Source organism: Manis pentadactyla, chromosome X (genome assembly GCF_030020395.1).
Source record: "Manis pentadactyla isolate mManPen7 chromosome X, mManPen7.hap1, whole genome shotgun sequence".
Classification (NCBI taxonomy): domain Eukaryota; kingdom Metazoa; phylum Chordata; class Mammalia; order Pholidota; family Manidae; genus Manis; species Manis pentadactyla.
In genome coordinates this window covers 112244351-112270865 of record NC_080038.1, presented here as the reverse complement: position 1 = coordinate 112270865, position 26515 = coordinate 112244351, and the positions used below count along the sequence as shown (strand labels likewise).

The 26515-nt window shown below is 38.9% G+C and overlaps 1 protein-coding gene across 2 annotated transcripts in view; it reads left to right on the top strand.

The window, feature by feature from the left end:
* LONRF3 (LON peptidase N-terminal domain and ring finger 3) overlaps window positions 1-26515 on the top strand; it is a 144112-nt gene that overhangs the window by 47972 nt on the left and 69625 nt on the right. The gene's annotated exons all lie outside the window — the stretch shown is intronic.

Sequence of the window (26515 nt, the reverse complement as noted above, 5' to 3'; positions counted from 1 at the left end):
AATTAACTAAATGGATCAGAGACTTAAAGTATAAAACTATAAAACTTGTAGGAAAAAAACATAGAAAGGCTGCATGATCTAGGGCTTAGCAAAGAGTTCTTAGGCTTAAAACCATAAGCATGATCCATAAAGGGAAAATCTATTAATTGATCTTCATCAAAATTAAAAAAGTTTTACTCTATGAGAGATCCAATTAAGTCAAGCTACAGACTGTAAAAAATATTTGCAAACCACATATCTGATAAAGAATTTGTATCTTTCAGAATACATAAAGAACTCCCAAACTCAAACAATCCAATTAGAAAATGGGCAAAAGATATGAAGACATTTCATTAAAGATGTATGATGGCAAGTAATGACAAGATGTTCAGCATCATTAGCCATTAGGAAAATGCCAATTAAAACCACAATGAGATATCACTACACACCTATCAGAATAGTACCAAATGCTGCTAGTGAGGATGTGGAGAAACTGGATGTCTCATACATGTGTTCTTCAACAGATTAGTGGTTCAATTAATGGTAGTACATTCATGCCATGGAATACTATTCAGCAATAAAAAGAAATGGGGTATCGATCGATTCACACAATAACTTGAGTGAATCCCCTGGGAATTTTACTGAGTGAGAAAAATCCAATCTTAAACAGTTATATACTGTATGATTATATAATACCCTTGAAATGACAAAAAAAATAGGGATGGGGAACAGGATAGTGAGTGTCAGGGGTTAGGGAATAAGGCAGTTTAGAAAGTGGGTGTGGCTGCAAAGGGTAGTAGGAAGTATCCTTGTGGTGATAGTACAATTCTGTATTGTGCTGGTGGATACATAAATCGATGTGATAAAATTGCATAGAACTACATAAACAACACACAAACAATTGATTACAAGTAAAATCGGAAATCTGCACAAGATCAGTAGGTTATAGCAATGTCAGTATCTTGATTTAAAAACTAGTTTTACAAGATGTTACCACTAAGGGAAACTGGGGAAAGGGTACACAGTATCTCACTGTATTGTTTCTTACAATTGCACGTGAATCTACAGTTAACTCAAAATAAGTTTAACTCACAGAACCCAAGAATCGACTAGCGGTTACCAAAGGGAAAGGGGTTGGGGAGGGTGGCTGGGAAGGGAGGGAGAAGGGGATTAAGGAGTATTATGATTGGCACACATAATATAGGGGGAGCACAGGTAAGGCAGTATAGCACGGAGAAGGCAGTATAGCACAGAGAAGACAAGTAGTGACTCTGAGGCATCTTACTGTGCTTACGGACAGTGACTGTAATGGGGTATGTGGTAGGGACTTGATAATGGGGGAATGTAGTGACCACAATGTTGCTCATGTGAAACCTTCATAAGATTGTATATCAATGATACCTTAATAAAAAAAGATAGGAAAACCAGATGGATAAGCTGTCAGGTAAGGATAGCCTATTAAAATAGTATCTAAGTAGAAATTTCAAGGTCAAGCAGAAGTGAGCCCCATTTGTTCTCCAGACCCCATGACTGTGACCTCATGCCATCCTGTATGAAGTCATCTGTGTAAGTATCTTCTCCAGGAGGACAAGGTTTGTGTTGGAGTCATTTTTACAGCCCCAGAGCACCAAATACAATGTGTTGCTCTTAGACAGCTTTTGTTGCAATGAATTGATAACTTTTATGTTAAGTTTTATTTCTTATCCAAGTATGTATGCAGGTACTTTATACAAAAAGCAGAAATATATTTTAATATGCAAAATAAAAGATATTCCAAAAGGTTCATAAAAAAATTATGTTTTTACATTTGTCAGTCTTTTAAAATTTGTATTTTTGTATAATTTCTTTTATTACTCTAAATAAGTACTTTTGTATTTAAAAAAATAAGTTTAGTTAAAAAAAAAGATAAAGACAAAAAATTGCGGGTCTTGAACATTTTGCCAGAAGCTGCACTAAGGAATCTGACTCATTGTGCAGCCATGAAACTAATTGTCTATCTGGCTACCAGACTGGATAGCATCGAGAACAATGACTCCCCAAATGTGGGTATGTAGCACCTTAGGGGGCCTCTAATAACTCAAAGAGGTATTGTCCACCTTCTGAAAATTCTCACTAACCAAAATTAATTGAAAATAACTTTCGTGAAAAAGCAGGCATTTGCTATATAACTCTTCATATTAGAGGGCAGCACTAGGAGACCAAAAGAGGGCATCTCAACCTGTCCCCACTCAAGCCCTTCCGAAACAGGAATCACTGGCCTGATCACTACTCATGGAGCCAACATATGAGGCCTAAAAGGGCCTTTTAACTCTGTACAGTCAAAATTCACCGCTACCCCTATTCAACCAGTCAGCTGACTCTGATCACAAGAGAAACTGAGGGGGAATGAAAAGCTGTGGATGATTGGCTACAAACCCCATTCCATTGCTCGGCCAGGTCCTCCAGACATTTGCTCCAACTGCTTAGATTCAGTACCTTCCTTAGGAGGAGCTCAGAGGGTTTTCATAATCTTTTCCCAAAAGGCCTTTTCATGCCTATTCTTCAGACCTTGAGCATCTTGAAGTTACCATGTGAATTTTTAGAGGGTAAACTTGATTTTGCACTTTTAAGGGAAAAGTACATTTCTTCTCAACTTTAGTTTTAAAATTAATATGTAGGAAAGTTGACTTCTTCGTATATGGTTCTATGGATTTTAAAAACATATATAGAGTTTTGTAATCACCACGACAATCAGGATATAGAACAGTTTCAGTTCTTTCATCCCCAAGAACTCCCTCATGCTATCACTTTGAAGTTACATATCCTCCATCCCCAAACCCTGGCAACCACTGATGCATTCTCCATTGCTATTGTTTTGTCTTTTTGAGAATGTCATATAAATGGAATCATACAGTAGGTAACTTTGAAACTAGACTCTTTCACTCAGCAGAGTATGCTTGAGATTCATCACATTGCATCTTTATTAAGCATATTTTTTTACTTAAGAATTGCTCCCCAATGTTACTCAGATTAGGTCTCTAAACATACTATTAGTACAGCAACAGTGTAATTTTTTTTTGCTTTTTAATTTTTTTTATTATGAAAATCTTTCTTTGTATTAAAAAGCAGATGTTCATTTTAGAAATACTAGGAAAATCAAGATTAGCAGTAAGGAAAATACAAGATCTAGTGTTTGGACAGGTGGACAGATGGAAGGACATAATGAAGTTTTTTGCTTTTTAACAGAAACCATATATATTGTTTTGTAATCTATTGTGCACACTTAGTAATAAATATATTCTGACATGTTCACCTATAACATGAATTTTATATTATTTTTTATTTTCATTAAGAGAAACTTTCACTCTTATGAAGGTTTCACAAGAAAAACAATGTGGTTACTACATTCACCCTTATTATCGTGTCCCCCCCATACCCCATTGCAGTCACTGTCCATCAGTGTAGTGTAGTAAGATGCCACAGAGTCCCTACTTGTCTTCTCTGTGCTACACTCTCTTCCCCATGACCCCCCACACACCATGTGCACTAATCATGATACCCCACAATCCCCTTCTCCCTCCCTCACCCCTCCCCTTTGGTAACCGCTAGTCCCTTCTTGGAGTCTGTGAGTCTGCTGCTGTTTTGTTCCTTCAGTTTTGCTCTGTTATACTCCACAAATGAGTGAAATCATTTTCTCTTATCCAGCTTTTAATCTTTTTCTTCTGGTAAAAAAAAAGTAGAAAGGCAAGAAGTAGATTTCTAAATAAGCATTTTAATACGAGTTCTAAAACCAGAAAGCAGCATCTCTGACTGCCTGAACTATTCTCAAATCACTTTTCTAGTCACTTGGGGACTCTACCAGGACAGCAGTGTCCAATGGCTTTCTAGACATACATACAGTTCTTGGCCAGGAGCCTGTGTGTGATTCTAGAGCCAATCCCACACATAGGAATGAGTATAACTGTCTCAGAAGCTCTTAAACTGTCCTCCCAAGTACTCCAAAATGTTTTTTACTAAGGTCTAATCATGCCTGAAATTTGCACTATTAGACTCACTCTTGGCCTAAGGAATTCCAGAAGACCTCTCTAAAAAAATGCAGATGTATAAAGTTGGGCCCTGAGTAATTACACAAAACCTTTTTAAAAAAATTAATGTATCATTGATATACAATCTTATCTTGGTTTCAATCAACACAGTTGTTCAACAGTTACCCATATTATTAAATCCTTACCCTCTCGTGTTGTTAGCAGAAAGCTATTACACAAAACCTTTTGACTTGAGGTGTGGGAAAGATCTGGAGTAGTGCTCAGTGCTAATGAATGGGAACCCCAGCTAAAATTAGAGGTGAGACAGGGAACAATCTTGCTTGGCCAAGTGGCAACAGGAGCTGTTGGAACTCAGTGAGGTGGGCTGGCAAGGGGGTAATGTGCCAAAGGAGGAGTTGGAGCATGCTGAGAACAAACATTACCTATTTCATACATACACCTTGATCATGCCCTGGTGGGTCCTGCTATTGATTTGGATAGCTAAATGCCTGCTTTGTTTCTGTCTTATCTACCAAGTAAACACTAAGTAAAAGCTTTGAAAGCCAAGTCAGTAAAAAAAGGTATTTATGAATCCAGTGTACTTAGCCAAAGCTAAGGAGAAGGGCACCTTTTGATCTCAGGAGAGCTTTATTCATTATTTAGTTTTCCCTTCTCCCTGAAGGCAGACCACTTTTGAAGTCCTACTCATAAAAGGAACTCAACTGCCAAGTATTGAAGACTTCAGGTGGAGGGTGCATTGAGCCAGTCTCTAAGAGAAGGGATTCAGACTCAGGTGGCCAGATTTATCCTGGAATTGAGGGCAGTAGGACAGTCCTTGCCCTCCACATCCAGGCAGTGAGCAACCCTTCTGCCACAGGTTAACCAGAGCCTTGGGCTTTTTCGCCAACGTAATATTACAATCTTCCCCCAACACAGACACATACAACTAATGAAGTAAGAGCTGTATGTTCAGTAATGCAGCTAATTTTTGCCAATTAGCCAATGCCCAACAATTGGTAAAGTGGTAGATTGTGCTTGAGTTACCACAGTTTCAGTCTAATGGTTCATTAAACAGCTGATGGCTTTATTTTATTCATATATAAGTGGCTCTTCTTGCATCAAAAGGATGTTTAAAACAAAAGAGTCACCAAAAGCACAGTTTATCACTGTGGTTCTTAACAGATTCAAACCATATAATGACAGCAGCCCTTAGTTAAATAAGTGATCCAACAGATAAACAGAAGAAGTGCTGAGGCAGGCACAGTTGTTATTGCTGAGGGGTTCTGGCTATGGTACCTGTACTCCAAGCAGGTGTACTGAGGTGTGGCCCAGGAAGTGGGAGAACTGAGCGTTAAGATATTCCAAACCCTTGCAAATAGTCTCAAAGGAGGTGCTTTTTGAGAAAGAGCAGAAACAAAATACACCTAGGAAGCCAGTAAGGCATTTGAGGTCTAAATAGGAATGGGAAAGAAATGCATCTTTAGAACCAGTGCAGTTTGGGGGCCTTTCATGTTGAGGCATGAACACTTTCAACTGGGGCAGCAGCCTCCCTTACACTTTTGTTCATCTAATTTTCCATTTCAGTTGCTCATTCTCTGTTCCCAGCCCCCCTGTGGGACTGCTCGCTAATTATCTCATGGTGGTGATACCATCTGCTGAAAAAGCTGGCAGCTGAGCAATCCCTGTCTTCCAAACTTGGGGCCTGTCTCTACCTGCCCCGGCATAAGAAACAGAAAGGCAGTGTGTTATCCTCCCTGCCCTTCTCAGGGGGCTGACTTCACAGATTGAAGCAGAAACCAAGAACTTGACCAGTTCTTTGAGCTGGAGCTTTTGCCTGTGGTGTTCAGTACTGAAGTTTTGGGACTGAGCCTATGTCTACACATGGCTTGGTGGTAGACCAGATGACACAGTAAATTCAGTGAAAGTTGACTAAACTACTTTTTTGTTAGGTTCCAGGCATGTGAGTTTTATGGTCCCAGGTCCGATATAAATGGACAAGTTAATTACTTGGCCACTGCTTTTACCTCTGTCCTGGCCACCTGGGCACAAATGAAAGATGTTGGGTCTCAAGAGGATGAGTGAGTATAGAAGGTACAGAATAATCCCATCTTCGACCCTGTAAGATAACTGAAAAAATGGGGTTTACTCATAGATCAGATGTACCATCTTTTTGCAGAAAGGACAGCATGATTTTTATTCACAATCCCACTCTTAAAGTATTTTTAAACTTCAGAATTGGAGTGAGGAACCTAGGTGTTAACACTGGTAAATTGTTCCTGGCTGGCAGTATGGGAGAAAGTGGGCAAGGCATGCTGTCCTTAAAATTTCCCCTCAATGAAACTTTGAAGGTTTAGTAAGAATAGTTGATGAGTTGAGAACAATTGTTAAACACCCTTTCTTTTACGTATATTAGAATATTCTGAATGCTTACGACAACTGTGAGGGATGTTGTGAAGGGAGGAAAATGGTCACTGTCTCCTCAAAAGTTAGCAGGGTTGGGAAGGAAATCCTGACTTGACCAGAAAAAAATGGCAGTTTGAGTTTTCCACTTTTGAGCCATTGACTTGGTCTCGAAGGAATACAGCCTTACTGTTGTCCAACTGAGCACTGACAGTAGTATTGGGATAATCACTTTTCCCCCTTTGACTCTCACTTTCTTTCACGTACTGTTCTGTTATTTGGTGATTGTCCTAGTTCTTTGGATTTTTTTCCACTTATCATGAGCTTGAAAAGGTTAGCTTCCAGCCATATGTATTCATGTAGGGGACCACTGATACAGCTACAGAAAAGCATAGATAAATCAGAAGTCAGAGATTTGGAGTGTTCTAACCTGGGGAGCCAAAAAACAACTGAGGCCAGCCCTTTCACGTTTACATGTGGGGAAATGGAGCCCAGAGAAGGAAGGTGGCAGAGCTCATGATTCCCATCTCTGTCCTCTGTCCAGGGTATGATATATGACTCTATTGCTACATATTTTCCTTTCGTATTATGATTTATAAAGGTTATTAGTTGGCATTCATGGGGTATGTAGCCAATTAAGTCTTAAGGGGAATAGATCCAGAGCCATTCAGTGGTCGGGAAAGCTAGACCCAAAGTAAACATTCACCTCAGATGATCAGATCTGGAGTCTACATTCACTTGCATTGGTAAGTGTTGGCATCCTCCTAGGTTCTGTCCTCCCTCTTTTCTTCTATTAAGAGTAGCTCTATGGTCAGGGTTGGTCTCTATCATAAATATAAGACTAACTCTGAATTGAAAAGCTACAATTGCAGTTCTTACAATTTTCTGCCTTTCTCAGGATAACGTGTCCCTCTCCAGTTCAATACCAACCTTTTCACCTGCCAAGCTCTTAACAATTCTTTGCCCTGATACTCTGCGCCTTTTGTAACCACAACAGAACCTCTCTTCTGTTTTAATAAAAACAAAAGCCTTTTTACTCAGTGTCCTCCTCAGCTATTCCCTCATCAGCCAAGCCTCTTGGAATAATGGTCTATACTTGATGTGCCACTTCCTTTTTTTTCACTCACTCAACTGCCAAATGCAATGGACACCTTTTAGTCTTTAAGTAATCTTGCTCTGCAGCATTTAACACTATTCAGCCTGCCTGAATCTTTGTCTTCCCTAGCTTTTCTTTTCCTGATTCTCCTACTCCTCAAGGATCTTATTTGATAATAATTATATTTTGGGATAGTGCCCAGCTTAAGTCTCCTTTATTGTAATACTGCCCAACCTATAGTCTCTCAGGAAGGGATGGTAAAGCTTTGGCACACAGCTGATAGGACTAGGGATGGATATCTAGGATATCTAGCCAGTGACACACCTGCCTAGGGGGGCAGTTCTCTCTCCCAGGAATGTAGCGAGATGGAGGAAGTTGACTGTAGGGTGGTATCATGCTGAGAGGCCAAATAGCCACAGAGGCTGAAGCTGCAGTTTGGGCTACTTGAGAGTGGAGAGGTGACTGGAAGACACTGCCTGGCAGGGAGGGGGTGGGCAGAATAAAGCCAGCACTCCAGAGGAGCAAGGAAGAGATCATGAGCCAGAGAGGATGTGGAATAGCAGCAGGAGGAGGGAGAGGAAGTATTGTGAGAGCACTAAGGGGAGAGGGGCGTGGTGGGAGAGGGCACAGCATCAGGCCCAGCAGAGGGCACCCAGACAGTTTTCTAGTACCTGTGAGATGCTGCAGTGCTCACTGCAGAACACATTTTTTTTTTCAAAAGAAAAAGTAGGTATTTTATTAAGCACTTCCCACATGTATTTGTTTTATTTTTATTTTTTTGTTGAAGGATGGTTGATATACAATATTATATTGGCTTCAAGTACACAACATAGTGATTCGACAGTAATCTCCATTATTAAATGCTCACCCCCAACTAGTGTAGTTACTATCTGTCTATGTCGAATGATGTTCCAGAATTATTGACTGTATTCTCTATGCTCTGTTTTCTGTGTGAGTCCCCTGGATCCTTGCAATAACCCTCTCTTTTTATTACCTTATTTTAGTGGGTTATTGTTTCTTGCAACCTTTACCTTAAGGGAGCTCTTCTTCCACCAACTCCTCAAACTCCCTAAGTGATCTCATCCACTTTTTTTCCCAGTTTGAGATGTTTTTATTTCTGTCAATGTAATACATGCATATAGTGAAAAAAATAAGAGTATCAAAGGCTCATAATGATAAGCAGAAGTCCCTATCCTACTCATTTTTCCTTTCCAGAAGCAATTACTCTTTGAAGTGATTTCCTTATGGTGTTTGCCTCAGTCATTTAAAAAAATATGATTATCCTGCTATTTCTTTTTATTATTATTATGGTAAAATATACATAGCATAACATTTACCATTTTAACCATTTTTAAGTATACAGTTCAGTGGCATTAAATACATTCGCATTGTACAGTCGTCACCACTACCATCTCCAGAATTTTTTCATCATTTCAAACTGAAATTCTGTACCTATTAAGCAATAACTTCCCATTCCCTTCCCCTGCAGCCCCTGGTAAACACTCTTCTAGTTCCTGTTGCTATGAATTTGATTATTCTAGGTAAATCATAGAAATAGAATCATACAATATTTGTCCTTTGATATCTGGCATATTTCACTTAGCAGTGTCTTCAAGGGTCATCCATGTCATAACATATCAGACTTTCATTCCTTTTTAAGACTAAGTAATATTCTGTTCTATATACACACACACACACACACACCATATTTGTTTATCCATTCATTTGTTGATGGACATTTGAGTTGTTTCTATATTTTGGCTATTATGAATGTGCTGCTGTGAATACAAGTATATAAATATCTGTTTGAATCCCTTCTTTCACTTCTTTTGGATATATACCCAGAAATGGAATTGCTGGATCATATGGTAATTCTACCACCAGGCTGTTTTCCACATTCTTCTATTTCTTGACAAACACTTTTTAGACATCGTCTATTGACTTTGTGTTATGGTAGCTGAGAATTCATCCTTTCTTAAAGTATTCTCTAGCCCCTGTGTGCTGATGACCTCCCATCTTTATTTCCAACCCTGACTTTCCCCTGAGCTTCAAGTGTGTATTATCCAAATTACTGCAGTAAATGCTGTAGATCTCCATGTAGATGTTAAGCTCAGCATATCAAAAATGCTTGCATCTCCTCCAACCCCCAAACTTTCTCTTCTTTTGGTTATTATACTGTCCCCTACCTCAGTGAGTGTCACCAATATCTGCCCAGTCACTCAAACAAGAAGCCCATAAGTAATCACAAACTGCCTCTGGACCTTACCATCTAATGGATCACCCAAGACTTCCTGATTTGGCTACATTCTCTTCTTACTCACTGTCACTGCCCTAGTTTAGGTCTTCATCATCTGTTGACTGAACCACTTGCAGCAGCCTCCTCCTAAATTGTCTCCCTACCTCCATATTTTCCCTCCTTAAATCCTATTGCAAATTGATCAAGTCAGTTTAGCTTCTCACATCATTAGGTACTTTTCAGTGATTATCAGTAGCTCCCAATGACTGGAGATATCTGTGTCTAACAATCATCCCTCACAATCTCCCTACCAGGTGTTATGTTCCATGAAAATAGGACTTCAACCCAGTTCTGCCAAGTATGCATTTATTAGCAGTTAGACATTTTCCTGCAACCTGCCCTCATAAGAGCCATTAAGCACTATGCAGGAAAGGTTCACTGAAGCACATTTAGCATTTCTCCAGTAGTAGCATTTTAGCTAAACTTGTGGTCGAATCAGGCAATGTAATCATCTGTGAAGTGTAAGGGTGCATGACGCAATGGGTTCCTAGACCTAGAGTGCCACTCTGGAATCACTGGCTTCTTAGGTCCCATTCATGCAAAGGCAGAGAAAATTGTTGCACCCTAAATAAAAAATACCAGTTATTTCACCAATGAAAGTTTATTTCTAACATCTGTTATACTAATGAGCAAACCCTCGTGTAGATTTGGGTAGATTGGTTGAAGCTTTCCAGTGGCTGCCTCTGGAGTGTGGACTCATAAATAGTTTTTCAGATGCTAGCTAAGCACCCTGGAGTGTGTTCCTCACTGGGGTGCTTCAGATAGTTACTGTCCCTGTTAATATCTGTATATACATGTATATGTGTAGGTGTGTGTATATCTCACACTGTCCAGGCTGAGTGTTTTTAAAGTACATTTCAGATCATATAACAAATCTACCCTCCCATGTACATCTGTCCATATTGTTCCCCTGCATAAAATCCTTCTCTTCCATGGTTCACTGTCCCATATAAAATAAAGTCCATACTGCTTTAAATGACTTATAAGGCCTTTTTAGACCTGCCCCTACCTCTTCCTTTTTTGCACTTTACATTCTAGCCTAGAATGACTAAGCTGCTAATAGTTAGCCACCACTGACAATGGTGGCGTTGGTTCATGTTCTCTCCCTGCCTGGCCCACCTTTCCCACCTTCCTTCACCTGGCTAACTCTTACTCATTCTCTATGACTCAGTTCTGGCATCAGCACTTTCAAGAAGCCTTTCCTGTAACCCCATGCAGAGTTCAGGTTACTTATTTTAACATGTGTATAGCACTTATTATGTGCCAGGAACTATTCTAAGCACTTTTAATCTTCATAACAACTCTATGAATTAGTTTCTTTTATTATCCTTTTTTTCAGATGAGGAAACTGAGGCACACAGAGATTTAACTTGTCCAAGTTCACATAATTGGTAAGTGGCAAAGCCAGACTTACTCGGCCTGTCTGGCTGGCTCCAGAGTCTGTGCTCTTACAAATCCATGTGCTGTGCTGCTTCTCAGGGGCCCTTTTTATGTTTTCTCCTGGCATCCTAGGCCTGCCTCTCTGTCTTAGCATTTAGCAGTAGTTTGAAACTATCACTTTGTGTATGTGTCTACTGCTTCACCATGAGGGTCTTAAAGTTTAGCTGTCAATAAGGCAATATGTATAGTGGTTAGATCATGAAGTTTGGAATTACATATATCTGGGGTTAAGTTCTACCTCTGCTGTGTACTACCTGTATAACCTTAGGCAAATTAGTTAACCTTTCTATACATCCTTTTTCTCATTTGTAAAGTGGGGAAGAATACCTCATAGGGTAATGGAAGAAATGAAGTGAGATAATATGTCTAAAGCACCTACAGAGGGTCTCACATTAAAACAATTTTTGATAATGCTTGACTATTACAGCTAGTTACTATCTCTGCATCTGGCAGCTAGCATAGTGCCTGGAAAAGAGACCTTTGAGAAACTGTTTGTTGAACTGAACTATTTTTATATGGAAATCTTTAGACTGACGTAGGTCATCTGTATATATGACTTCATCTCTGGTCCCCTGTAGTTACCCAGGATGAGCTACCTCACTTTGTTAGGGCTCCCATAAGAGTTCTACCTCCAAAGGGTAGATATCCCTGTAACTGTTTAGACATATAACTAATAAGCATATCATTCTGATCCTTGCAACCATCCATTTTAATGTAGCTGAAGCTCAAATGGGATAGCTCATCACTTCAAAGTGAGTGTTGTTATCCTAAGCCATCTCATCATCCTTCAAATGAAAGAGAACCCCATGTCATTTCCTTTTCTTAGAACAAGGGCTTCAGAACGCCCCAGGGCTATCCATTCTCATAGGATCACTAACCTTTTCAGCTCTGAAATTTCTATGCAAATTTCCTTTCCAGCATCCCACTGCTTTGATCCCTTCTGCTATAAATTTCACTTGTCAAATAGATGAAAAATACAGTTCTCAGACATGCCCAGGTCACCTTTGGATTGTGTTGTTGTGATAGAAAATGTTCTAGGTATCAAATAAGTGCCAACCTTCTTGCACCCCAGAGCAGCAAAAAAAGCTACTTGAAAAGCTGAAATAGACATATATATATCACATCCAGAGAGTAATACAACCTGCTAGGAAAGCAGGGGGATGGAAGCTCCAAAGACAGAATTTGTCCGGTTAACTTGGGGCTAAGGAGAAACTTAATTTGAGTTAAGCTGGCCAGTCTTTTTACAATATCTGAACCCACTTTCCTTCATAAATAAAGGAGGACAGCCTTGTGACTACTGATTCTTCCATGAAGATCTTGCAGAGCCTGTAGGCCAACCTGGTTACCATCTGTGATCACTTTTCAGAATTTTAGGTGGAGAGACCAAACAGAAGAAACTGAAGTGAATTTGTATTAATCCTGATAACAGCCTAAAATCTGGCAGTTTGATTAAATCTCTGATTGTCATTTTTCTCTTTTTCTCCCACCACCACTGCGCGCGCTCACTCTCTCTCTCTCTCTCTCTCTCTCTCTCTCTCTCTCTCTCTCTCTCTCTCCAATTAGTTGAGGGTTCTGGGTTCTCAGGTGCCGAGGGAATTTGATGTAAGGAAATAATGACTGTAGCATGGACTTGGTCAGGAGAGGCTGCCTGGAGAAGGACCTTAGCCAGACTGTGAAGGGCTGGTAGACTCAGTGGGAAGGGCTTTCAGAGTTGTGGAAGAGGGTTGGACATGAGTCAGAGCACACAGTGCGAATAATAAACAAGAGGTGAGACTTAAGGTTTTATGCTCAGGGTAAAGCCTGGGGTTCTCCTCCCTTTTATTGTCTAGATGGTCAGAAACAAACCACGGAAGATCCAGAAACACAGAGGTTGTAAATGTTCATCTCTAGGCAATTGCACTGGGCCTGAAGTGATGAGATATGATTTCTGACCCTGGTTTTACCACCAATTTTTTCCATAATGTTGGGCAGATCATGCAAACCTTTCTCAGACCATTTCCTTGTCAAGTAAGATATAGATAGATACATGATCAGACTACCACACAGAACTGGTGGGAAGATTAGGTGAAAGCTTACAAATATCCATCAGAGATAAGTTATTGAGCAAATGTTAATAAAATGTGCATACTATGGGAAGAGAGACCATCTTCAGCCTTGTCAGCTTGCATCTTACTGTATAATAAATACTAGCTGCTCAGGGGCTCTCAAGAAATGGGTGTTGGGTACAGAGAAGAGAAAGGACTTTTTGTTTTAACAAATGAAGAAACTAAAGCTCAGAGAGCTTCAGTCACCTTCCAGTTATTGAGCAGGGACTGTGCCAAAACCAAATGTGAACTACTACTCAGCTTTGCTACAAGAACCTGGAAACCTATTTGTGTCTCTTTGGAAGGCTCTTTAAGAGTGAATTCTATTGGTGAGAATTTCAGGGGATAGTTGAAAGCTGCTGAGGGCAATATTTTTGGAGGTTGGCAACTGATCTCAGATACAAGTAGTTTAATCTCCTTATGTGCCTTAATCCACTGATCTCTTAGTGACTTCACAGCCCCTTAAGCTACCAGTAGGTAGACTTGTAATCCTTTTTACTTCTACTGATATACAATTCTAATAAAAACAAATTTATTTTATGTACTTTTGCACAACTTTATAAGTTTTGATTCTAGTATATGTGACCTATATGTCATTTCTTTTGAGCCTAACTTGGAAGAGGGAGCTGGGGGTTGATGATACTGAAAAGGGAGGTAATGACCCTTTAAAATAGTAAATATTTTTGTAGCAGAGTCTCAGGAGAAAGAAAGCAAGTGACAGGAAAGTGAGCATAGCAAAGATCTGCACTCTGGCAGGACCAGTGAGGAGAGAGGAAATTGGGGTATATATGAGAGGACATGCCAGCAGATGCAGAGAGAGAGAGAGAGACTGAGAGAGACAGCGGGAACTCAGGAGCCCAGTAACTGTATCAGAGCCATCCCAGTGCTTGGACTTGGTCATCAAAGCTGTTCCAACTCTCTTCCTAGTCCCTTTGTCAGTCACCATCCCTTTCAGCTACCAGAGACACTTGAACAAGAGGAGAAAGACAAAGAGCCATCCAAATTGCTGTCCAAGACATCTTCATTCCTCTCCCAGAGCTTGTCCCCCTTGGAAGCAGAAGTGTGATGAAGCCCCAGAAAACCATCCTGCTACTCCCACTAAGACACTAGCACAGCTAGCTCTTCCTTTCATTCTCTGGCAGACTCTTGCCAACACTCCACATGATCTTCATGAGAGGTTGCTGGATACCTTTCTAAAGACATATTTGACCAGTTTCTTTCTAAGACTGGAGGGAGTGGAGGAAGGGACGCGTCTCATTGGAGGAACCCGACTCGAGCCAAATAAGGAAGAGAACGGCGAATGTCACTCAAATGATTCAACAGAAGGTACCTAGCCGCAGGTCCCCCCTAGAACACGCGTCGCAGTACTCTCTCCCCAGCAACCCAGTATGACCAATCATTGGTGATCACAACACCCACACCGGCCAATTAGTTCTGTCCATGATACCCTCAGAGCTCTCCCAGCCCCCTTGATGAGCCTGTCGCCCCTCCTGCTGGGCGCGACTTCCCTGGCCCTTGGATACGCGTGGACCGGTGAACCTTGCTCCGGGATTGCAGTGATAAATTTTTTTTTTGGCTCCTTTGTTGCCGCTTGCCTGGTCTGGTTTCGTTTACCTTACATTCTTCATATTTCAAAATTTAAAGGTAGAAATGTAAAACTTCGTAACAGTCTAAAAGGAATTTAAGTAAATCTTACGACTTTGTTGCCAAGCTTCCAGACTTACTCATGTAATGGGTGGAAGGTTCTAAAGCAACTGTTTTCTTTGACCCAGGAAAAATCTTCCTTCATCTCCTCAAATCTAGCCCCCGTATCTGAGAATTCTTAGTTTGTGTGACATTGGTGCCTAAGGACCGTTCCCTTTTATACCTTTGTTGAATGAAGGAGTTGGTGGAAGTTCAAATTTGTGTGTTAACATGTGACTTGAATCAAAGTCTGAAGACCCCTTGTTAATAATTTTGCATATGAAAAAACAAAGCACTTTGTTCTGGTGAAGAGGGAGGTACTAGAATTCAACCTCATTCTCTGTCCCCCACCCCTGCCCAGTGAATGTATATTTTGCATAAAATCACACAGATTTTTCTTAACAACTTTATTAGTATGCTATTATACCAAAAGCATTATCAATACTAAGTACTATCCAATTTCGAATGTGTGAATAAATTCTCAAAAATTTGTAAGACTATCCATTTTTTCTCAGCTAAGCTAAGCAATCTATAAGTTCAAAGGTAAAAGGGATAGTTCTTATACAAAATGTGTTATGTATGTGGGAGCAGAGTTTTGGTAAGCATTTGTGAACTCCCCGCTGGTGGATTTGAAAACCTTTGGCAATCTCATTGCAGTTATGGAATCTATACCCCCTTCCATTGAGGGGCCAAGGCACAGTGTCTGCAGCATTATGTGTCCATTAAAGTAACACTAGCACTGTCATTTTTAGCTTATGGCATCCAAGGTCACCCTGGGTACTGACAACCAGCCAACAGATGGGGAAAAAGACAGTGGAAAAGGCATGTGAGCTTCATAGAGTGGCCTGAATGTCGCACACACCCCTTCCACCAGCATTCCATTGGTGAGGACTTGTCATAAGGCAGGCCCCACCTAGATGCAAAGAGAACTGAAATTGGTAGTTCCTGTCCATAGCTCCATTTCCCAGCCACAACTTAGCATAATGAAAGGGCTGTAGAGATAGTTGGGAATTAACCGAGTATCTTTCTCACAAGCAGGTGTGTATTGTGCCAGTTATTAAGTTCTTGTCTGAGGCCCAATCACCCTCTTCTACACTCTGCTTTGTGGTACTGGCGATAGGACACTACTACAAACCACATTTCTGCTTTGTGGGCTGACTCTACGTTAGGTTCTGCCAATGGGGGACAGTAGAGGAAGACCACAAAGCTGGAGGAGGAAGAGATTTGCTCCCACCTGTTGACTTACTGTGGGTTTCCTGTCTGGTTGTGGTTCCTGTGAATATCACTCTAGCCTTGCTTTTTCACCCTAAAACACACAGCCTTCCTAAAACACCCCCTGAATTTGGTTTTTTAGATTTCCATCACTTGGAAGAACTGCTCAGGGACAGCACCAACGTTCTGTTGCCCCTTCCTCAAGAGTCTGGGTCCCAGCACCACAGGGACCCTCTGCCAAGTGCAGAGATTCCAGGCTCAGCTGGTAACTGCTCCTTTTTCAGAAGTCTGAGTTTTAGCTCCACAGAGGACCTCTCCAAGTTTTAGTAATTACCACCTCTTCTCTCCCTGTCCAACCCCCAGCCTGGGGGTGATAGCTGCTTCCTGCAGCTTTTGCCTTTGTGATACCATTACAGCAGCACTGTCCAGTGGAAATATAATGTGAATCACACACTAATTTCTAATTTTCTAGTGGCCACATTAAAAAAGTAAAAATAATACAGTTAATTTTAATAATATATTGTGTTTAACCCGATATATCTGATCTGCTTCATTTCAACATACAGTCACTATGAAAACTATCAATGAGATATTTTTATATGAAGTCTTTGAAGTCAGGTGTGTATTTTATGCTTATAGCATATTTCAGTTTGGATGATAAATTTTCACCAGAAATTCTTGATCTTCATTTAGATTTCATAAAATTTACAGTTGAAATCTAGATCCACATACTCAAGTTGTTCCAAACATACATAAAATTTTCCAGTAATGGAATTGAGTATCAATTTATAAATTTTTATTTTGAAAAAAATTATGCACTCATAAGAAGTTGCAAAAAATACTACAAAGATTTTCCACATACCCACCACCCAGCTTCCTGCATTATCAAAGCAGGAAGTTAATTGATATGTTGTAATTAACTAGACTACAGATCTTAATCAGATTCCACCAGTTTACATGCACTTATTTTTTGTATGTCTTTGTGATTGTGTGGCATTTTATCCTTGGATAGATTTGTATAATTACTACTACCACAATCAAGAGACAGAATTGTCCCATCACTACAAAGGAAGTTCTCCATGATGCCCCATTGTTGTTACTTCCTCCCTCCCCTACACCTAAACCCTGGCAACCACTTATATGTTCTTCATCTCTATAATTTTATCATTTTGAGAATGTTATATAAACACAAACATACAGTATGTAACATTTTGAAATTAGCTTTTTTCATTTAGCATAATGCCTTTAAGATCCATCCAAGTTGTTGGGTGTATCGATGGTTTATTCTTTTTTATTGCTGAATGGTGTTCCATGGTATGGATGTACTACAATGTGTTTAATTATTCACCTGTTGAAGGACATTTGGTGTGTTTTCAGTTTTTGGCTATACAGATAAAAGCTACTATGAACATTTGAGTACAGGTTTTTCTGTGGGCATGTTTTGTTTTCTCTGGGATAAGTGCCCAGGGGTGTGATTGCTGGGTCATATGATAACTCCATGTTTACTTTCCAAAATGATTTCCAGAGTGGCTGTACCATTTTACATTCCACCCAACAATGAATTAGAGATCCAGTTTGTTAGCATTTAGCTTTTATATTTAATTTTGTGATCCCTTTTGAATTAATTTTATATATAGTGCAAGGTATAAATTTGTTTTTTTTTCTGCAGGTGAATATCCAATAGTTCCAGCACCATTTGTTGGAAAAGTTACTCATTTTCAAATGAATTGTCTTTGTTCCTTTGTAAAAAAATCAGTTGCCTGTATTTGTTCGGGTATATTTCTGAACTTTCATTTGTTCCATTAATACATTTGTCTATTTTGATATCAAAACCACACTGTCTTGATTGTACTATAGCTTTATAATAAGTCTTCAGATCAGGTAGTGTTAGCCTTCCAAATGTGTTCTTTTTCAAAGTTGCTTTGGCAATTCTAGGTCATTTCCATTTCCATATGAATTTCAGAATCAGCATGTCAATTTCTACAAAAAATTTTGCTGGGAATTTGAAAGTGATTATGTTAAATCTGTAAATCAATTTGGGAAGAGTTTTTATCTTAGCAATATGGAGTCTTCTGACCCATGAATAAGGTCTAAATCTCTATTTAGATTTTCTTTAATTTCTCCCAGTAGTGCTTCATAGTTTTCAGCATACAGATTTTGCACATCTTTTGTCTGATTTATCCCAAATTATTTAATATTTTTGATGCTATTGAAAATTATATTTTAAAATTTCAGTTCTTTCTTTCAATTGTTTATTACAGTTGTTTTGATTATATAAAAAATTGATATATTAGTGATGTAGCCTACAACTCTACTAAACTCATGCATTAGTTCCAGAAACCTTTTTTAGATTTCAGTTGATTTTCAAATAGGTTATTGGCAAGTAAAGAAAATTGAACTTCTTTCTTCACAATTTGGGTGCCTTTTATTACACTTTCTTGCCTAATTGCTCTAGCCAGAACCTCTAGTACAGTGTTCAGTATAAGAGGTGAGAACGGATATCCTTGACTTGTTACTGATCTTACAGGGAAAACACTCAGTCTTTCACCATTAAGTATGATGTTAGGTGTAGGGTTTTTATAGATGCTGTTTATCAGGTTGATGAAGTTCCCTTCTATTCCACTTTGCTCAAAAGTATTATCAGTAATAGATGTAGGATTTTGTAAAATGACTTTTCTGCATCTATTGAGATGATCCTATGGGTCTTTCTTTCTTACTTTGCTAATATGGTGAATTGTTTTAATATATTTTCAAATGGAAATCAATCTTTCATTCCTGACATAAACCACACTTGCACATGATGTATTATTCTTTTTATGTATCGCTGAATTCTGTTTGTTAAAATTTTATTTCAGGCTTTTGCATGTATGTTCATGAGGAGGAATATTAGTCTGTAGTTTTAGCTGTTGTACTTTGATATCAGGGTAATGCTGTCCTCATGGAATGAGTTAGGAATTATTCCCTCCTTTCAATTTTTGGGAAGATTTGGGTAAAATTGGTACTATTTCTACTTTAAGTATTTGGTAGATGTCATTGAAACATCTGGGCCTGGAGTATACTTTGTGAGAAGTTTTCTAACTGCAAACTCAATTTCTATAGTAGGTTTAGGGCTGTTCATGTTATATATATGTATATGTATAGCTTTTTGAATGTTCTTTGGTAGTTTGTGGCTCTCAAGTATTTAGTCCATTTCATCTAAGTCCTCAAATTTATTGACATAAATTTTTCCCTAATATTCCCTTATTATCCTTTTAATATTTATAGAATCTATAGTGTTGTCTTCTTTCTCATTCTAGACATTGGTAGTTTGTCTTCTCTTTTCCCTGATCCCTACAGCCAGAGTTTTATTAGCTTTGCTGACTATATGAAAGAACCAGCTTTTGGGATCATTGAATATGTCTGTTAATTTTCTGTTCTCTATTTCATTGATTTCTGCTTCCTCTTACTTTGGGTTTAAGTTAATCTACTTTTTCTAGTTTCTTAAGCTAGAAGCTGGTATCACTGATCTAAAATCTTCTTTTCTTACATATGCATTTAGTGCTATAGTTTCCTCTAATACCACTTAATGACATCTCACACATTTTGATATGTTGTATTTTCATTTTGTATAGTTAAAAAATTTTTTCAATTTCCCTTTTGATTTTTCTTTGACACGTGTTATTTATAAATGTGTTACTTAGTTTCCAAATATCTGAGGATTTCCAGATCTTTCTGTAACTAGAGTCTAATTTAATTCCATTGATGTGAGAATATATATACTTTGTATAAATTTTTCATCATGTATTTTAAAACTTTATTATTAGGTGCATAAACATTTAAGATTGTAATATCCTCTTGATTAACTGACCCCTTTATAATTGTCATCCCAGGTAATATTACTTGCTGTGAAATCTAGCTGTTATTTTTTTTCCCTAGCTGTCTGTTATTAATATAACCATCCATCTCTCCTGTTATTTGGTGTTAGCATAGTTAACTAGGTTTATTAGTTTCTGCAGCTGCCATAAAAAATTACCAAAATCTTGGTGGCTTAAAACAAAAGATACTTATTGTCACACAGTTCTGCAGGTGAGAAGTCCAAAACCAAGGTAGAGACATTACTGCATTCCATCCTCAGGATCTAGAGGAGAAACCTTTTCTTGCCTCTTCCAGCTTCTGGTGGCTGTTAGCATTCTTTGGCTTGTGGTTGCATCTCTTTCTCTATTCTGTCTTCATAATGCTTTCTCATGTCTGTGTCTAATCCCTCTTTGTATCTCCCTTATAAGGATATGTATGGTTGATGCCGGGGTTCTTGTTTGTGGAGCCGAAGAATGAACTTAGCAAGCACTCAAGGTAGGAGAACCAGGCAGAGGCTTTTATTTAGAGATAAAGTGAGAGGACAGAACTCCTGGCTCACGCCAGGAGGGGACAAGAGAGTCCGTGATTGGCTCATTGTCTAGGGGTTTTATGCACGGTTGAGGATTTTCAGGAGTGGGAGTAAAGGGTTAGGGGTGCAGACTTGTTGAGTGGTCCCAGAATGCTCATTTTTGATGAGTAACAGAAGAAATTTGCTGCTCTGATCCTTTCTTTCTCAGGATAGCAGTTTCCCTCTGGGAGCATGTCAATTAAGATGGCCTGCCCTGCCCCCAAGCTGGGCTGGGCTATTGCTTGTTTGCTAGAGTGTGTTAGGAATCTTCTTAACTTTTGGGGATGTTTATAGCTGGGCTTATTTATTGAATTAATCTTTTGCTCAGGTTGCAGATTACTTAATTAGGATCAGAGAAGGAAACACAGCATATAGGTACAGTTAGAAATAAGCTGGGCCTTTTTGCAGGCTAAGGTAAATTTTACAGTGTCATGATAATTGATACAGTGAAGTCACGGGTTATGCTGAGACATTTCTCTTTATCTGCAGAACACTCAAACATTCCAGGCCAAGTTGCTCCCGGCCTTTTGAGCTTTAACTGATCTCACTGAAGATGTCTATATTCCTAGTCTTGGTATCTTTACCCTAGAGAATCAGTGTGACCCTGACTTTGCGTAATGCTTAACACAGAGTTTCAATAGGGACTTCTTTGCACATTGTTATATTGTTCTGACTGTAATTATCTTGCTCTGCTTTTTCTCTGGAGGCCCTCACCCTACTCTGCCTAATCCCACGGTCCCTGTCTCATGATTGCATTTAGAGCTGCTGGATAAGCTCTTCCTCTCAAAATCCTTAGGTTAGTCACATCTTTTGCCATGTAAGGTAATATTTACAGGTTCTGGGAATTAGGACATTCACATATATTTGGGGTCACCACTCAGCCTACACAGTATATGTTTTCCCATATTTGTACTTTTAACTTATTTGTGCATTTATATGTAAAGAGTGCTTATTGTAGACAGCATACACTTGGGTCTTTCTTTTTTATCTAGTGTAATAGTCTTCCTTTCAACTGAAATGTATAGTAGATAATAATGGACCCCCAAAGATGTCTACATCCTTATCCTGTGAACCTGTAAATATGTTACCTTACATGGCAAAAGAGATGTTGTAGGTGTGATAAGTTAAGGATTTTGATGTGAGAAGATTATCCTGGATTATTGGGGTGGGCCTGATAATCACAAAAGTCCATAATTGGAAGGTGAGAGGGTCAGAGTAGAAGGAGGGGTAATGACAGAGCAGAGGTTTGAGTGATCTGTTTTGAATATGGAGGAAGGGGCCATGAGCTAAGGAATGCAAGTGGCCCCTAGAAGCTGGAAAAGATAAGGAAACATTCTCCTCTGGAGCTTCTGGGAGACATGTAGCCCTGCTAACACCTTGGTTTTAGCTCAATGAGACCCATGTCAGATTTCTGACCTACAGAGCTGTAAGGCAATAAATTTGTGTTGTTTTAAGCCACTAAATTTGTAGTAATTTGTTACAGTAGCAAAGGAAACTAATACAAGGTATTTAGACCATTTATATCTAATGTGATGATATAATTAGTTTTAAATCTTTTGCCTTGCTCTTTATTTTCTCTCTGTACCATCTGTAGTTTGTTCTGCTTTTTTCCTTTTTCTGCCCTCTGTTGGATTAATTGAATATGTTTTAGTTTTCATATTTCTCTTGTGGCATTTTAGTTATAATTCTTTGTTTTGTTATTTTAGTGGTTTCTTTAGAGTGTATATATAGATCTTTAGCTTATCATAGTCTGTTTTCAAGTGATATTCTGTCACTTCACAGATAATATAAAAACCGTACATTAGTACACCTCCATTTCCCTTCTGGCCTTTATACTGTCATTTTCATACAGTTGACTTCTACGTAAGTTATGAAGCCCACAGTACATTTTTATTATTTTTGTTTATAGTCAGTTATCTTTAAAAGAGATATAAGAAATAAGGAAAATACCTTACATATTTATTTATGAAGCTTCTGTTTCTAATATTCTTCATTACTTCATATAGATCTATATTTCCATCTGGTGTCATTTTCCTTCTGCTTAAAGGATATCCTTCAATGTTTATTATAATTCAGGTCTGCTGGTGATGACTTCTTTAGGCTTTTGTATGTCTAAAATGTCTTTATTTCATCTTCTTTAGTTTTTAAAAATTGTAAAATATGCATAAACAAATTTGCCATTTAAACCGTTTTAACTGTACAGTTCAGTGGCATTAAGTACACTCACATTGTTATGCAACCATCACCACCATCTATCTTGAGAACTCTTCGTTTTGCAAAATCAAAATTCTATGCCTGTCAAACAACTCTCCATCCCCTCTCGCTCCAGCCTCTGGTAACGCTTTCTACTTTCTATCTCTAAGTTTGACTAGTCTGTTACCTGATATAAGTAGAATCATATAGTACTTGTATTTATATTAAATTCTCTCTGATCAAATAACTCATGCAATTTCTTTCTCTTGATCAGACCCTGCTTGATATATTTATTCAGGCAGTTTCATTATCAAGGCAGCGTGGTGATAGTACTTACAGTTCTAATGACATGGGTTCAGCTGTCACTTATCCAGCTGTACAAGCAAACTACTTAATCTCACTAATCCTCAGAATATTATCAGGTAAAAATGTTCAGACTAATACCTACTTCCCAGAGTTTTCTGTAAGGATATATAAGAACACTTGACACATAATAGGTGTTCAGTAGATATCGTTTCCCTTTGTTCATTGCTTCATTGTCATTCTCTAAGCACTTAGCTCTATGCATGTCCGCAATAGCCTCCCAGGGTGTTTCTTCCTCTGTCTCCCTGTCAGTACCACACTGTGCTGTGACCCTTTTTCTTGGGGTTCTTTTTCAGCAAATGTTTATCTTAAAAAGTAATCAAAGCTCATTGTTAACGAATTATGGGGGCTTAATGTGTTCCTGAACAGAAAAAGTAGTTGATAATTTTAGGTACCATGGTAGGGTCAACAGAGGAGCTGTTAGTGGGGGAAGACAATTTTTGGTTGCCCTAATTTAGTCCACAGAGTGACCTCTGCATGGAACCAAGTTGAAAGATATCTAAATTGACTCTCCTGGTAACAAGAAAACTGTTATCAGACCTAATAATATGGTCAACTTTTTAATTATCTGGGTATAAGTTATCCTCATCACCATTTAAATATCACCTGCATTGTTTATGCCAGTTACGTTATTAGAAACTTTGGTGTACTAAGTCAGGTACATAGGTTGTTTTTTTTTTTTTATCAGTGGTTCTCAAATAGGAGCAGTTACCTCCCAGAGGACATTTGGCAATGTCTGGAGATATTTTTGGTTGTCTCTTAGTATATTGGTTTGTTTGGTAGCATCCCTATAATCAGAGGCCAATACCCCCTACCCAACTCCTCCCTCTGCCTCCCAGCAAAGAAGTATCTGGCTTAAAATGTCAGTAGTGCTGAGATTAAGAAGACCTGGCTTCATTTGAGCTCAAAGAGAAATATAACTCTGTTGTGCTTCCCCAGAACATAATACCATGCTCTCCAGGACTCAGTACTATTGATCTTTGGATTTCATGTGCTATTGTTACCTCTTTTTTTGGGTGGAAAATTAAAGGTTGACTATGTCATGTGAATATTCTTAAATGCTGCTCAGAGCATCAGGGTTTTTTTAGGTTCTTTGTTTTCTGCTAATCTGCTAAATCAATGATTTTATACAAAATATTTTTACATTGGTGGTTTTTAAACTGCATTCTGCATAATGAGGTGTTTCATGGGTCTCCTTAGAGAATGGGTAAAAGAGAGCTGAGAAGTCAAAACTCTGGCCCTCACTGTACCTTAGTCAGAATTGCTCTTTTATATTTTATGTGTGGATATTGTTTGTGGAGTTTGCTTAAAAAGAGAATTCAACTCCTAAAAAAGTTTGAATATATAATAGTTAAGGTGTATTAGGGTTCTCCATAGAAACAGAACCAATAGCAGATAGATATACATATATCTCATATATATACGTGAGAGAGGGATTGAGATTTATTATGAAGAATTGGTTTACATGATTATGGAGGCTGAGAAGCCCCAAGCTCTGCTGTCTGCACGCTGGAGACCCACGCAAATCCGTGCTGTAATTCCAGTCCAAGTCCAAAGGCCTGAGAACCAATGTAAATCCCAGACCAGTGTCCCAACTCAGCAGGGAGACCCAAAGCAAAAGGGGTGAATTCCTCTTTTCTCTGTCTTTGTGTTCTATTCAGACCCTCAATGGATTGGGTGATGCCTGCACACTGGGGAGGGCAGCCTAACTCTATCTATTCAAATGCTAATCTCATCTGGAAACACCCTCAGGGACATACTCAGAAATAACATTTCATCTGAGCACCCCTTGGCCCAGTCGAGTTGACACATAAAATTAACTATCACAGTAAGTTATTGAAAATTTGAATATTAATTGAGTTTTTTATTTTCCTATGTATTCAACACACATAGGAAAATCATTTGAAAGAATATTCTGCATTCTTTTGAAACTCCACATCTAGATTTTCATGAGTCTGGAATAGTTAAGGGTGGATGGGATAAATAGACTTTACAGCCTAATGACATCAGTATTTGGGGAAATGTTCATCAAATGTCCCCTTGGAGTTGACTCTAGAATCAGAGGATTCACAGACTTTGTGCTTGAAAACTATGATTGTGCAGCCTCTCAAAAGAAATAGTTATATGATTGAAAGGGAACTTTCCAGAGAAGAGTAATCTCACTGTTGGCCCCAAAGGATGGTAGTGGTGGGGAGGAGATGTGGTAGGTCTGTAGAAAGATGTTCTGCCATTTCTCTCACTATTGTATGTCTTAGCAACAAGGCGTAACTTCTGTACAGCCTCAAAGTTAGTTGGGATTACACATTGCTTGAAGGCAGGAACTATATTACTTTTCTTCTGTAGCTCCTTCAGCAACCTATCAGTTCTTTAAACATTTCATGTGCTAAATAAGTAAATAAATGGGAGGCAGGGAGATACTTTTCTTTCCTACTGTCTCTTGCCCCTTCCCTTTTGAGCTCAGTGGATCTGCCTCTGGATACTTGTGAAGCAGATCAAATTTGTCTTTGGTGCCCTTTGCCTACCAGATATTTCTTTCTCTCACGTGCCCAGTGTGTCCTCCTACCCAGGATAATTTCACTCTCAAATCCCAGAAAGACCTCTTCTTCCCAGATAGCATCACATGCCTGAGACCTCTCCTAAGCCTCATCTGGGCTTCCTCATATGTGTTCTATTTCTTGCTCTTGATAACAATCCTAAGAGTTGGAATCAGGGGATGAGGGTTACAAAGGAGAGCCTTCAAACTCTTGCCTCAGCATCCAACTAGGGTATAGCACTTCCCACTGTCTTTCATTATATCTAAGCACTGAGCCTACCCATGTTACTCACTTTTCAAGCCCTTCTCCCCAGTCTAAGGACAGTTTTATGTGATCCTCAGGTTGTTTGCTTTTTAAGGGCAAGTAAACCACAAAAAAAGAGCAGCCTCTTCTAGGACCTCTGTATTTCCCACCACTCGTGGTCCAAAGTCTCTGTCCTCCAAATTGATATATTGAGAAAAGTGTAAGCATGTACCAGAGCAGCCATTCCTCTCCATGTGTGGGTTATTCTGTCCTACCTTGGTTCATAGGAAGTGAAGGAAACACACTATTTTGTTTAAATTAAGGAGAATCAGTATTAAGAATTTACTCCTTCCTTTGTTTATTAAACAAGTGTCATCATGTGCCCACTACATACAAGTAGATTCTGGTAACAATGGCCTCCTTAGTATATTGGGTTGTTTTCTGTTTACTCCATCAACAAAATCTTCAGGGAAACTTTGAAGATTCGTAAATGGTTCAGTAATCAAAGCAAACAACACTCAAACATACTTAAACTCAGGCAGCTTTTAGACTGCCATCAACAATTGTTTCTAGGTTTCATTTAAAG